The sequence below is a fragment of the Canis lupus genome, chromosome 23 (genome assembly GCF_011100685.1).
Source record: "Canis lupus familiaris isolate Mischka breed German Shepherd chromosome 23, alternate assembly UU_Cfam_GSD_1.0, whole genome shotgun sequence".
Lineage (NCBI taxonomy): Eukaryota > Metazoa > Chordata > Mammalia > Carnivora > Canidae > Canis > Canis lupus.
In genome coordinates this window covers 50,766,478-50,780,668 of record NC_049244.1, presented here as the reverse complement: position 1 = coordinate 50,780,668, position 14,191 = coordinate 50,766,478, and the positions used below count along the sequence as shown (strand labels likewise).

General features: G+C 44.2%; 1 pseudogene; it reads right to left on the bottom strand.

Moving 5' to 3' along the window:
• Positions 1 to 1,011: 1,011 nt before the first annotated feature.
• LOC100685126 lies at positions 1,012 to 12,782 on the bottom strand (annotated as a pseudogene).
• Between the last annotated feature and the right edge of the window lie 1,409 nt (positions 12,783 to 14,191).

The window sequence follows — 14,191 nt, the reverse complement described above, 5'->3', positions numbered from 1 at the left end:
CATTTAAACACTTTTCTTCTTTAATCTTCATGACAGCCTTCTAGAAATGGTACTATTATTGTCTCCCTTTAGAAGAGGAAATGGAGATTCAAAAAGTAATCTGGTAAAAGTCAAGTAATCAAATGGTAGCGAGTCACCTGATTGGCTCAGTTAGTTAAGTGTCTGACTCTTGATTTTGACTCCGGTCATGATTTCAGTATCTTGAGATGCAGCACTGCATTGAGCTCTACACTTGGTTTGGAGGCTGCTAAAGAGTCTCTCTTTCCTTCTGCTCCTCCCATGCTTGTTTGTGCTTTCTCTCTCTCCTCTCTCTCCCTCTCTTCTCTCTCTCTCTCTCTTTCTCTCTCTCTCACACACACATAAATAAATCTTTAAAAAAATCAAATGATAGCACCTGGATCCAGCTTATCAAACTCCACTGTAATTGTGCTGTCCTGCCATAAGAAAAGGAAGAGGAAGGAAGGAGTGAGGGAGTTTGGGAAAAGAGGAATAGAAGAAGGAAATGAAAGGAGACACAAAATATTTGTAAACTACTTCCTATGGAAATCTTATCTGGTGATCAGAAAGGGGTTGGAGATGAGAATGTAGAAAGGCAGAAAAGAGAGAAACTCCTCTTAACTTAGTTCTTCCCAGTCCATATGTCATCTGTCTACTCCAAACCATATGACCTTATTTCATGTCATCCCAAGAAAGCCCAGCTCCTCTCTCTCCACGTTCCAAAGGCCCCAACCTCATTACCTACATTGAGGTTCCCTGAAATCCCAGACTACATTGATTATTCTGTTTATATGGTACAGGAAAAAAAAAGTTACAACATAAATTTGGCATTGACCAAAGATATTTCTATAATTTAATCATGGCTTGTTGTAAAAATCCCAACCCTTGACAATTTTGTGTTACTGTCTCTGAAAACAGGTATGTTAGTGATTTATATGAATCAAGTTGCCCTTTGAACCAAAGTCTATATCCAAAGCTTTCTGAAGCAATACTATGAGAATTGGAGGTGGTTATAGCTTATTAACACAATGTTAGAATTATATTTAAAAAATAAACTGGAAAATATTAGCATGTATTTAAAATGCTTAAAATCTATATTATATAAAATATATAAAAGTATTAAGTCCTTACTAGTAAATGAATTGGGGAAAGAAACACTTCATTCAAGAGGAGATCACTAGTAAATATATGAAAACTGGTTCAATCTCACTAATTTATAAAAGAAATGCAAATTAAAACAATGAAAACCATTTTACATTTATTAATAGGACATACAACTTTCTAAATGTCACTCCTTGGTCACTTTTTTTTCCCCCAGCAAAATTGTTATAATCTGAAAGTGCTGGCTTTACTTTTTGTTGAGAATCATTTGGTAGCAACATATAGCAAGCTCATATGGGTTTAAGGTCATAGTATTTAAGCCTGTATTTTTCTGAAATGGACTCTCAGCTTGTCCCAGTATTCTAGAAGGGGAATGTAGCCACTTGATATACCTCTGATAGAGAACTGTCTGTCTCTGATGGAAAAGGTGGGAGGCCATGGGTGGAGTCCCTAGAGCCCCTTGGACACTGAGTGAAATAAAAACCTCTTCACATCCGGGCTTTTGCCCTTTATTTAATCCTACCTCATAGAATGTATTCTGAAGAAATAATCCATAAGGAAAAAAAGCTAAATAAATGAAGATTGGCCACAGTATTAATTATTATGGAAAAGATTACAAAATAAATGCCAGCAACTGGGGAATAATTAAAAATATGGTGTAGCTATTAAAATTCAAATTACAAAGACTACATAGCAGCATGGAACATGCTTCTCAAATAGTATTAACTGAAAATGGGAGAATGCACTCATTCCAATTATTCACCAGAATTAGAAGGGAGCAGGGTCAAATGAAAAGTTAGTTTTGCTGAGGTGACAGGATTCTGAGCACAAGTTCTCTCTTATTTAGATTTATTGTGTAATACAGATAGAATATTTATGTAAAAGGAATTCCATTTTTAAAGAAAAGGAGAAATAGGACACTATGACCTTTTTCTACTTGGCTTCTCATTGGAGTCTCCAGGATTCCATTAAAATGCAAAATTCAAAATCATCTTTATTTTTGGTTTATAAATATATTATAAACTTACTCTGAATTTGGAATGGTCATCCACATGGGAGGATTTATGTGTTGATAAATAGCTCTTTTGTTAATCCATTTAGCTCCAAAGACTGGGGAATGTGTACTAATCATATTGTCCGCTTGTTAAATTTTTTAAGTCACAGGGAAATATGTAGTGTGTTTGTAATGTCAGCACCGAAGAAACATATTTCTGCTTTCAACTACAACTACATTTCAGGTGAGGAATCTCTCCATTTAAAATAGTGGGCTTAAAAATAAAAATAAAATAAAATAGTGGGTTTAATTGTTAATCTAAACAAGTACAATAAATACACAATTTTATCTATGTTTCTGGATTTTTGAATACTTTCACAGTGGGTTTTTTTTTTTTTTTTGGTCTTTTTGTTTTTTGTCACCATCATGTCAAATATATTATTCCAGTGGCACTAACACAGCTGGAGGTGCTCATTGTGACACTGCATGAAGTTTCCTGCCTTCTAGCAAACATGTGTGGTATCTCTTCTCTAAAGAGAAAGGTCTACTGCTTGTTCCTTCCCCCTTTCTGGGGGAAAATCCACTACGCCATTTACCCAAATAAACCTCTTAATGCATTATTATTATTTTTTCTGACATTTGAGTTTCTGAAATGGAAAAAAATGTGTTGAGTGTTCCATCCCACTTCTCCATTCCCACCAGCCAAATAAGTCCCCCCGGGCATTTCTCTTCCCTCTGAAATCTTGAAATAAATATTGTAAGAAGTGGCATCAAGTATTCACATTGAGTGATGACATTGAGTGGGCCCCAGAACCTGTCAGATGGAGTGTCACTGTCTGAACAGTCTTGAGGTGTCATGGAGAATGTTGCTGTGGTTGATCATCGGCCGGGTGCAGGGGCTATGCTGAGTCCCACCGAGGGTGGTTGGCTACAGGGAAGGCTGCCTACAGTTTATCCAGGAAGTTGTCCAGGGCCAGGATGCCTCCCTTCAGGCCTTTATGCTTGCTTGTTTCTGCCACCAGCTGGCTAGGGTGGCTGGTGTTGTTGAACCAGGATCTGCCAGTGGTCAAAAACACACTGGGGGAAGGTCTGACCACCAGTGCTGGACCTCAGGTCAGTTGTGAAGCCAAAGGACTCATTCATGGGCAGTTAGGCCTTTACAACAAATGGGGTGCCAGTCACCTGGGACTCCTCAAAGATGTGACCCCGTTTCCTGTTCAGGACACTGTAGATGCCACCAACCACTTCTTCTGGACACTAAATCTCCACAAGAGATTTAGATTTAGCCACAATCTCCTGGCTTCATAGGCCAGGCCTGGGCAGTCAGCACACTGGTGTAGAGGCAGTGCTGGGCAGCGGGGATGATCTGGCCACCTCTGAGGTAGATGGTGTCCACATGCAGGGTCACATCAAGGACATCGAAGCACACACCACACATGTTGTCCTCACATAGAGCCCTCTCTTTGGTGGCCCACAGGAAGCCAGCTACCGTGCTATCCTGATCTCACTGAGGTACTGCACACCCTTGGTTATGTCAGTGAGGACGATGGGGCCAGTGCCATCGGGCCTGAAGCACCAGATCACATGGGCCTCAGCCACATCTCACTCACACTTCTCGGCCAGATAGTGGGACTGCTGCTTGAGCTCCTGATGGGTGGCCGTCCTGCCCATTTATATTCTCGGCCAGACTCTCAGGGAAGGGCCATGCCTTCATGTACTGCTGATTGCATTTGTTGGGGTACTTGGGCAGGCACAGCACATTCGACTTCTCACTGACAGTCTTGCAGTAGGAGACTATGGGGTCAGAGTTCTTGACGGGAATGCATGCGTGTTCCTCTTCCTGGTGCTTCAGACAGATCTCCGGGTGTAGCTCCTCAGCCTCTGCAATGGTGTGCTCCCTGACTCCTTGTGATGCACTGCACCATGGGGTCTGACTTGGCCAGCTATTTCAGACCCTCCACTAGCTTGGGAAGGGGAGGCCACCAGATTCTTGGCCTCCACAGTGACCTGAACAGTGGGGCTCAGGCTGAACCTTATGACTTGCACGTGTTGGTGGTGCTAGTCTTCCACCAGGAACTGGTCCACGCCTCCCAGACCCACCATGTTCCCACAAGGCACATCTTTGATGGGCTCCACGTAACGGCCAGTTACCAGGATCATTCTCTGGATGGCCTGCAGGTACAGGTCCACCTTCTTCCTAGGGGTGTAGTTGGACCCCATGATCCTGACCTTCAGGCCAGTGAGCATCAGACCTGAGAACACATGGCCGAAGGTGTAGAACTGACCTTTGTCAGAGGTGGGCACCATTTTGGAAGTGTGCATCATATGGGGGCCTTTGGGGTCACAGCTTATAATGCCCAGACTGCCTCGTTGCCAGGGGCCCCTCGTGCAGGAGATCACAGCAGATGGAGCAGATAGATGGTGATCATTGGCAGCAGAGCATCCCTGGCAGGAAGCCAGCAGCACATCACAGCCTTGAGAGCAGTTTGCCTTCTTGGTCTTGGTCTTCACTGTCTAGCTTTTCAATCAGCCTGCTGTCTGCCCTTTCTTAAAGCTCATGGTTGCGTCAAGCACCTTGAAGCACCTGAGAGATGCTGACAGAACAGCTGTGGTGCCTTCCTGCCATCAGGCCTCGTGCTGACTTGCCAAATCCTTGCCAGGGCCTGGTTCAAAATACCGGTCGCCTCACAGCTTCTTCATCACGTCCAGCAAATTTGGCCACATATGTCTCTACAAACTGCTTCAAGGTGAAGGCCCAACCATGGAGTCCAGACCCAAAGCCACCAGTCCCAAGTACAGGGTGGGTTATGTTGTTGCCCTCGGCGCGACTCTCCCCTTCCCCATGGGTGGAAATGATATTGACACTCCACAATGTTCCGGAAGGCTGGTAAGCTGCTCAGGTTCCAGTTACATCTTGAACAGAGCCCGGTCCACCTTGTTCATCATCAGCACAGGCTTGCTATGATCAGCAATGGCCTGCCACAGCACCATCTTTGTCTGCATGTGTCCACATGCACACACACACACGACACATGGTCCATCACCACAAGGCACCACCGGTGGCATGGAGGGTGGCAGTCACCTCCTAGGAGAAGTCCACATGTCAGGGGGAATTGATGAGGTTGATGAGAAAGCTGCAGCCATCCTTGCTCTGCTTGATAAAGTTCAAGTTGTTCTCTGAGAGCTCATAGAAGAGGGAGATGGCCCTTGACTTGGTGATGCAGCATTCCTGCTCGCCCTTCCAGGCATCTGTGAAGCAGGTATCCCCAGCGCAGGCCGAGGCAGTGATACCAACCTTGCACGCCAGTGAGTCCATCAGCGTAGATCTGCCGTAGTCCACGTGGGCAATGATAGACATGTTTCAGATGCTGGCCTTCTTGTCCATCATGGCCCGGATCCCGTCTGCTGTGAGGTTTGCCAGGTGGTGGGGGGCGGTGGATTCTCTCAGGCAGAGCCACTGAGCGAGTTGTGCCAAGGACGGTGCCAATGATGGCGGAAGAGCTCTCGTAGTGTTTTTATTGTACTTTTCAGATTAACAGCTGGAGCCACTGCATTATATTTAAAAGTGCTTCACCTGAGGAGAGGCTTGGAGGTTGAAGAAAGTCATTTAGTATATTATTTAGATAGTAATAAGGATGCCTGGGTGGCTCAGCGGTTGAGCGGCTGCCTTCGGCCCAGGGCGTGACCCCAGGGTCCCGGGACGAGTCCTACATTGGGCTCCATGCATGGAGCCTGCTTCTCCGTCTGCCTGCGTCTCTGCCTCTCTCTGTGTCTCTCATGAATAAAGAAATAAAATCTTAAAAAAAAAAAAAAGTAAAATAGGGCATCCCGAGTGGCTCAGGGGTTTAGCGCCGCCTTCAGCCCAGGGCGTGATCCTGGAGACCCAGGATCAAGTCCCATGTCAGGGTCCCTGCATGGAGCCTGCTTCTCCCTCTGCTTGTGTCTCTGCCTCTTTCTCTGCATCTCTCTGTGTCTCTCATGGATAAAAAGTAAAATCTTTTTTTTTAAAAAAAAAAAAAAGGTAAAATATTGTTTACAAACAAATGTAGAACACCTGTGTTGTCTTACTTTTAGCTTTAAGTCTCATCAATGGGAAAAAATAGAAAAACCAGCCCAGTCTCCTGAACTAGGGGGATGGAAGAGTGGAGCAAAGGGTAGGAGAGGGAGAAGGAGGAAAAGGAGCTTGAAGTTTTTGTGGCTGTCTTGACTGAAGAAAGGTTTAAACAGAAGCTTTGAAATGAGTGATAGGCTCAGTGATCAATAGGGAGGGGGGTTGAGGGGTAGTGAACAGGGTGGGGAAAGAGAGATATGCCCTCCAACACTTCCGGGAACAGCTTTCCTAGTATTCACACATTGAGGCTGAGGCGGAACTGAGGAAGATAAAGCTCTAGAAACACTCCTCTCTTCTCAGTAGTTCTCCTAGCCTTCAGAGATAACAGAGGAAACTGTGTGTGTGGTGGGGGTGGTTGCAGAGGCAGTGGTATGAGGAAGGAGAGAAAAATCTCAGAAGATAATGAGGCTGTGGAGTGTGGGAGCACAGAGCAGAAAATATTCTGGTGCTTGAGAGAACAGGAAGGCGTGTATATAAATGTGTGTGTGTCTCTTTTTAGATCCTTTCATTCAGGAGGCATCTCCCTGGAGACTGAGGAAATGGTAGGAGTCCCCTGGGGTGCTGTCAGCTGTACTTGCTGAACTTCTGGAGGAGTGAAATACTATGTAAAGGCAATGTCTCCAGCCTGCTCCTGGGGAGAGACAGGCCTGGGAGGAGTGGGGGGTTGAGGGGGACCCTTGACCTAAATAAAAAATAAGTTAAGAGACATTTCCTGATGTCGTTCCCTTCCCACTCTCAACCTCATTGCACTAACATCCTTGTCAAGAAGGAAAACTGCCTTGTCCTGTTGCTCCTTTCAGCTCCAGGACAGCTGGAAGGATATTCCCCACATTCATGCCCTTCCCTTCTTTACTTCAAGCCAAACCCCAAAGCCCCCAGGCTCAAAGAAAGGCCATTCCTGGGACAATGCCAATGAAAAGTCCAGAGTGTGTGATTAGAGGGACTTCAGAAATCATGCTATTAAACACTCTTCTCAATCACCCTTGTGTCCATGCTCCTCTTTGAAGGCCTGCCTACTAGAGGTTTATTTCTGACCAGGGCCACTAGGGCAAAGGAAGTTTGTGGGATTGAAGCAGCACACCAGTATATTTGCAACAGCCTTCTTTGCTACTCTTTTTCATTGCAAATATAAAGTAATCCATTGGCAGTATGGCTTCTGTGGTTCTATTTATATCATTGCTTCTGGGACCATGTTGAAAACAGAAAACCTTGATAAACAAATGTTTGGAACACAGACTCTGAAGAATGGTGACTTACAGGTCTCTAGAAATGCTATCTATGTACTCCAACAAGCATTTCTCATATACCTTATACCAGGGTGGGAAATGCTGTGTCTGTGCTTTCATAAACTGGGCTATTGCTGCTGGTGCTACAGGATGGCTTTAAATTGTATGTTGACAGGGCAGCAAATGCCTCTGAGTCACATCCTGAGAAAATTACCACCATTCTAATTCTCCTTCTGATTACACCAAGGATAAGGTCTTAGTTTGGAACTCAATCTGTAACACTGTTCTAACACTTGCTTATTGCTATTATTATTGTTTTAACAAGTGTAGGCTCAGAGATTTTGGCTGGTTTGGGAGATATAGAGGCCGAATTCCAAACTGGTAACTCTGTGGTTGTATCCAGCCTGCAGATATGATTTGCAGTGTACCATATTAATTCATATGTGTGTGTGTGTGTATTAGACCACTGTACCATAGTCATTCATTATCATTATATATATATATATACACACACACACATATATATGTGTATGTGTGTGTATGTATTCACTCACATGAAATATATATATATGTCTTATACCATATGGCATAATATGTATTACTGGTATATACATGGTATATATGTATTAGACCATGTATAGTTATGTGTATGTATATGTATGTGTGTGTATGTATGTACATACATACACACACATACATATGAACTCCAGAAATTTGGCCTAAAACCTCAGATTTCCAGTTTCTGTGGAATACTCAGAACATCTGGCAATCCTAGGCTCAAATTTCTGTATGCCAACAGCTAGCTCTTTTCTTTAAACAGCTGGGCGCAGACGCTCCAGTTTGCCACAGTCTCCACCACTCCTCACTGTGTTATACAGGACCCATATATTCACTCCCATTACCTTCCCAGCCCCTCTAAGCATTTGTGTCTTAGGCCTATTTTAGGAATCCTATGGCTAAAAATGTAGACCACAGTCAAACTTGAATTTGAAGCTGAGGAATTTTGTCTTCATTCTATAGGAAAGAGAGAGCCATTAATTTTTTAGTAGGGTAGACAAGGCTTAAAAGCAACTCTTTCAAAAATGATTCTTTTATTTGAAGCTAGGAATTAGGAAGGGAGAATGGAAACAGGCTGCTGGTGAAGAGGTAAGCTTAAACTTCATTCCCCAAGAAATGGGAGCTGGGGCCTAGGCTCTGATATGAGTGGGTCTGGCCCATGTGGCCTCTAGACATTCAGTTAAGAGCAGGACTGAAAGCCTTGGGCAGTGCAGGGACAAGCAAAAAGCCAAACTGGCACAGGAAATGCGTGGTCATCAGTGAGTTGACGCTTGCTGGAACAGAGCCTACAGGGACTTTTTGATGCGGAGATGGGGTAGGGGGGTGGCTCAGATAAGGGCCTACAAGCAGGAAGGGAACATCAAACAGGTCAGGGTACTTCTGGCCAGGCAGGCAATGGTCATACGAGGGTGGTGGTTGTGGGGATGGAAATAATTAGAGTTAAGAGCCATTTAGAAGGAAGATCCAGTAATATTGGTGAAAGAGGAAAGAAGGTCTGAAGGAGGAATAAAAAATGATTCTAAGACTTCTAACTTAGGAGCCAAGGAAATAGTGGTACTATTAGCACATAGAAAGGTGAGGAGGAGGAAGAAATTTTTAAGTATATGAAATATGAGGTGCCATTAGGATACCCACTAGGCACTGGAAGGACTGAGTTTACAGAGGTCTAGGCTGAAAATAATATTAGGTCATCATCTGCACAAAGATAAGAGATGAAGAGAGAGGGAAAGGAAAAAAAGGAGAGTAAGGAGTAAATCTTGGAGCAAATTTAAATTTTGGGAGTCCATGGAAGTATTGTAAATGATGTGAGATGGAAGAAGAGAAATATTTAGTTCCATGCCAGTCAAGGGGCAAGGCCCCTTGTTTTGTTAAGTTTTAAATTTTGTTAAGTTAAAACCTTCAAAGACCAAAGCAAATGAGAACCAAGAAACAGAAACAGAGCTAAAGGAAAGTGTTTTCTAGAGAGAAGATATCTACATTCATTCATTCAGCAAGTATTTATTGAGAACCTGGCTTTTTTTCCAGGCCCTGAACAAATAGAGGCAGGCAAAACTGAGACCCTGTCCTGATGGAGCTTACATTTTCTGGGAGAAGACACACATCACACAAAGATTGATTGTAGTCCACAGTGCTACCAAGAGAAACACAGCAAGGTAAGTTAATAGATCATGACATGGTGGTCCAAAAAGGCTTCTCTGAAGAGGTGGCATTAACAGAATCCTAAAGTGAGCAGTGGGCCATAAAAATAGGGAGAATATTCCAGGTAGAGGGAACGCAAGGGCCAGGCCTGAACCTGGCACATGCTTGGTGGGTATGAGAATAGCAAGGAGGCCAGAGTAGCTGCAGAACAAGGGAAAGGGGGGAGCCAGGGGCTGGGTCATGAAGGACCATATAGGCTGGTTGGAGGGTTGAAATGAGATAATCATATGGTGTTACTTCACTCTGGAAAGGACCACTGTGGATATCTATCTGGCTGTGGCTTGAAGAGTGGGGCCAGGAAAGGTACAAGAGCATAAGCAGACAGTGAGGAGGTCCTTACAGTGGCTGAAGTGGGAGATGGTGATTTGGAGCAGGAGGAGTATAGAGGGAAGCAGCAAGATGGATGTTGGAGGGATGGAGCCATTCAAGCAGGAGACCTCACAGGTGCTGTGAAAAGCAGGGAGGAATAGAAATGAGAGCATAGCGGGAGGAGGAAGGAAACTGTTACATGAAAGAATAAAATCATTCATACTCGGGGCTGTGTAGAAGTTCTAAGGCACAAGGAAGGCAGGCTACTCTGGCCTTCAACTCAACCACTTTTGTTTTTTCTTATGGATCCCAGTGGAACAGCTATGGATATTAGAAGAAAGTGAATTTGTCAGTTTTGAAAGATCAACTTGGGAAGAAAACTTGATTTTGTCTTTCCAGTGTATGACAGGAAAATGTTGACCTCTCCAGACCTCAAGGGTATGTCTAAAACAGAGAGCTTTTTACCTCAGAAAAAGTGGAGTCTTAAGAATAATACCTCGAGACCTCTCCTCCTTAGCCTGACTCCATGGTTTCCTGGACTCTGTGTACCAGCATGTGGTGGCCTCTGTGGCCTCTGTGGCCTATCTGAGGGCCAGCAGCCTCTTGTCTTCTCCATACTACGTAGCTTGGTCCGTCTGGCTCTCCAGTCTGCACACTGGCACTAAGTCAATATTCTCGAAGTACTCATCTCTGGCCTTTTCTCAAAAACCTTCAGGGGCCCTTATTGTTTAGAAAATTGAAGTAAGTGCCTTTTCCTAATGGCCCCAGCCTGAATCCGTGTCCTCTTGGTTTTCTACTCATTCCAGGTTGCAGACAAAATGGCACTGCTTGCTGTTCTCCAAACACGTACCACCTTTTCCTACCTCTGTGCCTTTGTGCCTCCTCTTCCCCAAGTATTGTTCCCATCCTTCTCTGCCTCTAGGAAATGTAGTTCCCATTCAAGACCCATCTCTAATAAATTTTCTCCATCAAGTCTTTGGAATATGACCATTCTCCTTAAAATCTTTTCATGACCCACTATTCTTGTGGAGCTTGCCAGATTCTTTGTATATTGGGATTACCTGTGTGCTTATCTTAGTAGTCCCTACTCCTTCCCCACATTAGATTGGGGCTTTAAGGAGAAACCTCCTTTTTCCTCTCGTTTATAACATCTGAGGTCAGTAGCACAAGGGCTTGAACATAACAAGCAGTCAACAAATACTGAATTAGATTGTTCTTCACATGAGACAAACAAGAATTCTGAAATCAGAATGTGGGAAAAACAACTTGGAAACAAGTATGCACAAATGTTGGAATATTCTGCAAAGAAAAGCAGATAGATAGCCAGTTAGATGGGCATGGGCATGGTGGGCAGCCAATCTCATGGGCCTACCAGTGAAGAAGGCATAGGCCTAGAGCCAGGATTACAAGGCCACCCTCCCACATGTGGCCCTGCTATCTAAACTAGACACCCCAAAGGTCCCCAAGACTGTAGAAATTATGGGTGCTGCTCTCACCTGAGGCAGTTGCTCTCCTGCTTATAAGCTCTCCCAGGTAGCTCAGGAAAGTCCCTTACCAGTCATGTAATAGCTGCTTGAGCAGAACAGCTGACCCCCTCCACTCTCTTAATTTGTGTGCCTACTCCTAGCTATAAAGATCTTGGTTCACCTCAGACCAGTTCAGATTTCCTCCTCATTATTGCAGATATTATGGTTCTCTTTAACTGTTTATCACCATGAAATTACCCCCAAACTGTGACCTGTACCTAGCTGTCAACGTAAGTTGGCACAGTAGACTCCTAATCCCCCAACAGCCATTTCACTGCTAGAACATGAAAGGACTACTGCCATTACTTAACTCAGCTGTCCCCCAACTAGGCTGCAAAGCAGAACCAGCTGTATAAGTTTCCTGGGTGGTTCTCCCACAGCCTTGGGAATGTTGTACTCTCTGCCCTCATAACTGAGGACTCTGAGGTCAGAGCACTTGGCCATCTGATCCAAGGTCATGCTGCTGGTGCTGACAACACTTCCTTAACACTTCACAAGGTACCTGATTTCATATGATCCTCCAATAACCCACAAGGGTGGTGTTATTACAGGATCATCCCCAGTTTACAGAGGAAGGAAAGAAGCTGCAGAGCAAGCGATTTATCCAAGGTCTCATTGTTAATGAACAGACTGAACTTGCACCCAGATTTCTTGAGCCCCAGACCTGCCATCTTTTTACTGCAAAATAAGGGTCCTGAGCACAGGCGAGGGGTTGTTGGGACTGGGTGGAAAGGACAATCCAGATTCCATATAGTTGGGCTCCCTATTTCTTGCGGTCATCTCAAAGAAGTGGGTATTATGCAAAGCTATGCATAGACTCATTGCAAACAAGCTTTATGAGGTTTATAAAGATCAATTTAGCTTCTTAAACAGATTTAACTATGAAAGTGTTCAAATATACAAAATTAGAAAAAATAGCATAATTAATCCCTATTTACCCCATATCATGATTCAATAATAATCCCAGTTTTGCCACATTTCATCTAGCCTTTTGTATCACTTCTTTTTTTTTCTTTGAAGTTCTTATATTTAAATATTCTTAAAGCAAATCCCAGACATTATGTCATTTCTTCTCTTCATACTTCAGGATGCATCTCATAAAAACACCCAACCTTTGTATTTGAAGGAGTGTGACTTTGGGGGCAGAGTCACCTGGGACTTCCTGTACCAGGACCATGGATTCCAGTGAGCACCGCAGATCTGTCCAAGTGCGCTGGCAGGTCTGTGTTGCACTCTGGCACCAGGTGTGGGTTCTTAGTCATTCTGGCTGGCAAACACATTTTGGACTCCATCCAAACTTTCTGACACATTCAGGTGTTGATTTAATCCAGGTCCAGTTTGCCAGTTGCTGCTGAGTGCCTCCTTACCTGCCTGAAGACTGTCAGAAAAGGAAGTAGGGAAACAGCCTTAAGACAACAATTACTCAGTTCTCAGTTCACAGGTAGGACCATAACCCATCCCTGCAATAAGGTACAGGTCATAGAGTCCTACTGCCCTAAATCTGAGACAGTCACAGAGCAAAAAGGAGTCAGTTGGAGTGGTCTAGCACACATCAGACCGGAAAGAGTAGTCATTATTTTTAACAACAAATTGTTAAATATTTTCCGAACTGATACTAGAGCACCCACAAGCCACACTAAGCTGAGAAGGGCTCTAATATCACCTCCGCAGCAAGGGGTAGGGTATGACAAGAGGGCCCTTTTATAGGTCCCTTGGCTGAGGTTGTCCTCCTGCTACTGGCCACCAGCTGTCTCCATCAGTGCTACACCTATGAAAGCAAAAGTCAGAGTCCTGAAATGTGGAGTGGAACTGGTCCATCTAAAGCTCTAGTCCTAGCCGTGGGTGTTGCCTCAACCTGCAGACTCCCCTTTGTCTGCCTGGCCAGCCCCCCTACTTCCCTGCCAACCCGAACAAGGCATTCTGAGGAAGCTCCAGAATGTCAGCCCACTGAGATTCTTCACCGTTCATTCTGCTGACGCACCACCCAACACAGGCTGGACACAGGAACCACAACTTTGGGTTGAGTTACCCACACTTCTATTTCTGGGAGACCGCTGCATATGTTTGTCCTAAAACGCTTTGGGAAGCAGGAATAGCCAAGCTCGACACATTTTTACAAACACCTACTAGTTTCCACTTTTAATTCGAGTAACAGCTACTTGACTCCTTAGTAGTTGCACGAGGATCCTAGTCCTCGGTTCTGCCGCCACCGTGCCAGCTGACACCCATTGACTCACCTAATTAAATTCTTTTCTCACAGGATCACATTCCGGTTTTCATGTGGGTGAACAGGGACTGAGACAATCAGCGTGGTAGTTATTTTTTAACTCAGAGGGATATTGATGTCATCTGATACCAAGATGCGTACCCCAAATTGAGATCACGCTGCATGTGGCATCATTTCTAGATAAATTTGTTTGGCTTTAGGACACTTGGAACAACCACTGAAAAACTTAATATTTTAATTGATCTAACCGGTTGTTTTGTGTAAGATTATTTGACAGGTACCAGCTGTTAAATTTTATCTGAATCAGAGTGGAGGCTAGATGAGGCTAGATGAGGCTAGATGAGGTGCCTAGGGCACAGTTTAAGGAGGCATTTACTCTCAGAGTCATGCAACTATCTTTTTTATTTTTTTAAAGATTTTAAACTATTCATGAGAGACACAGAG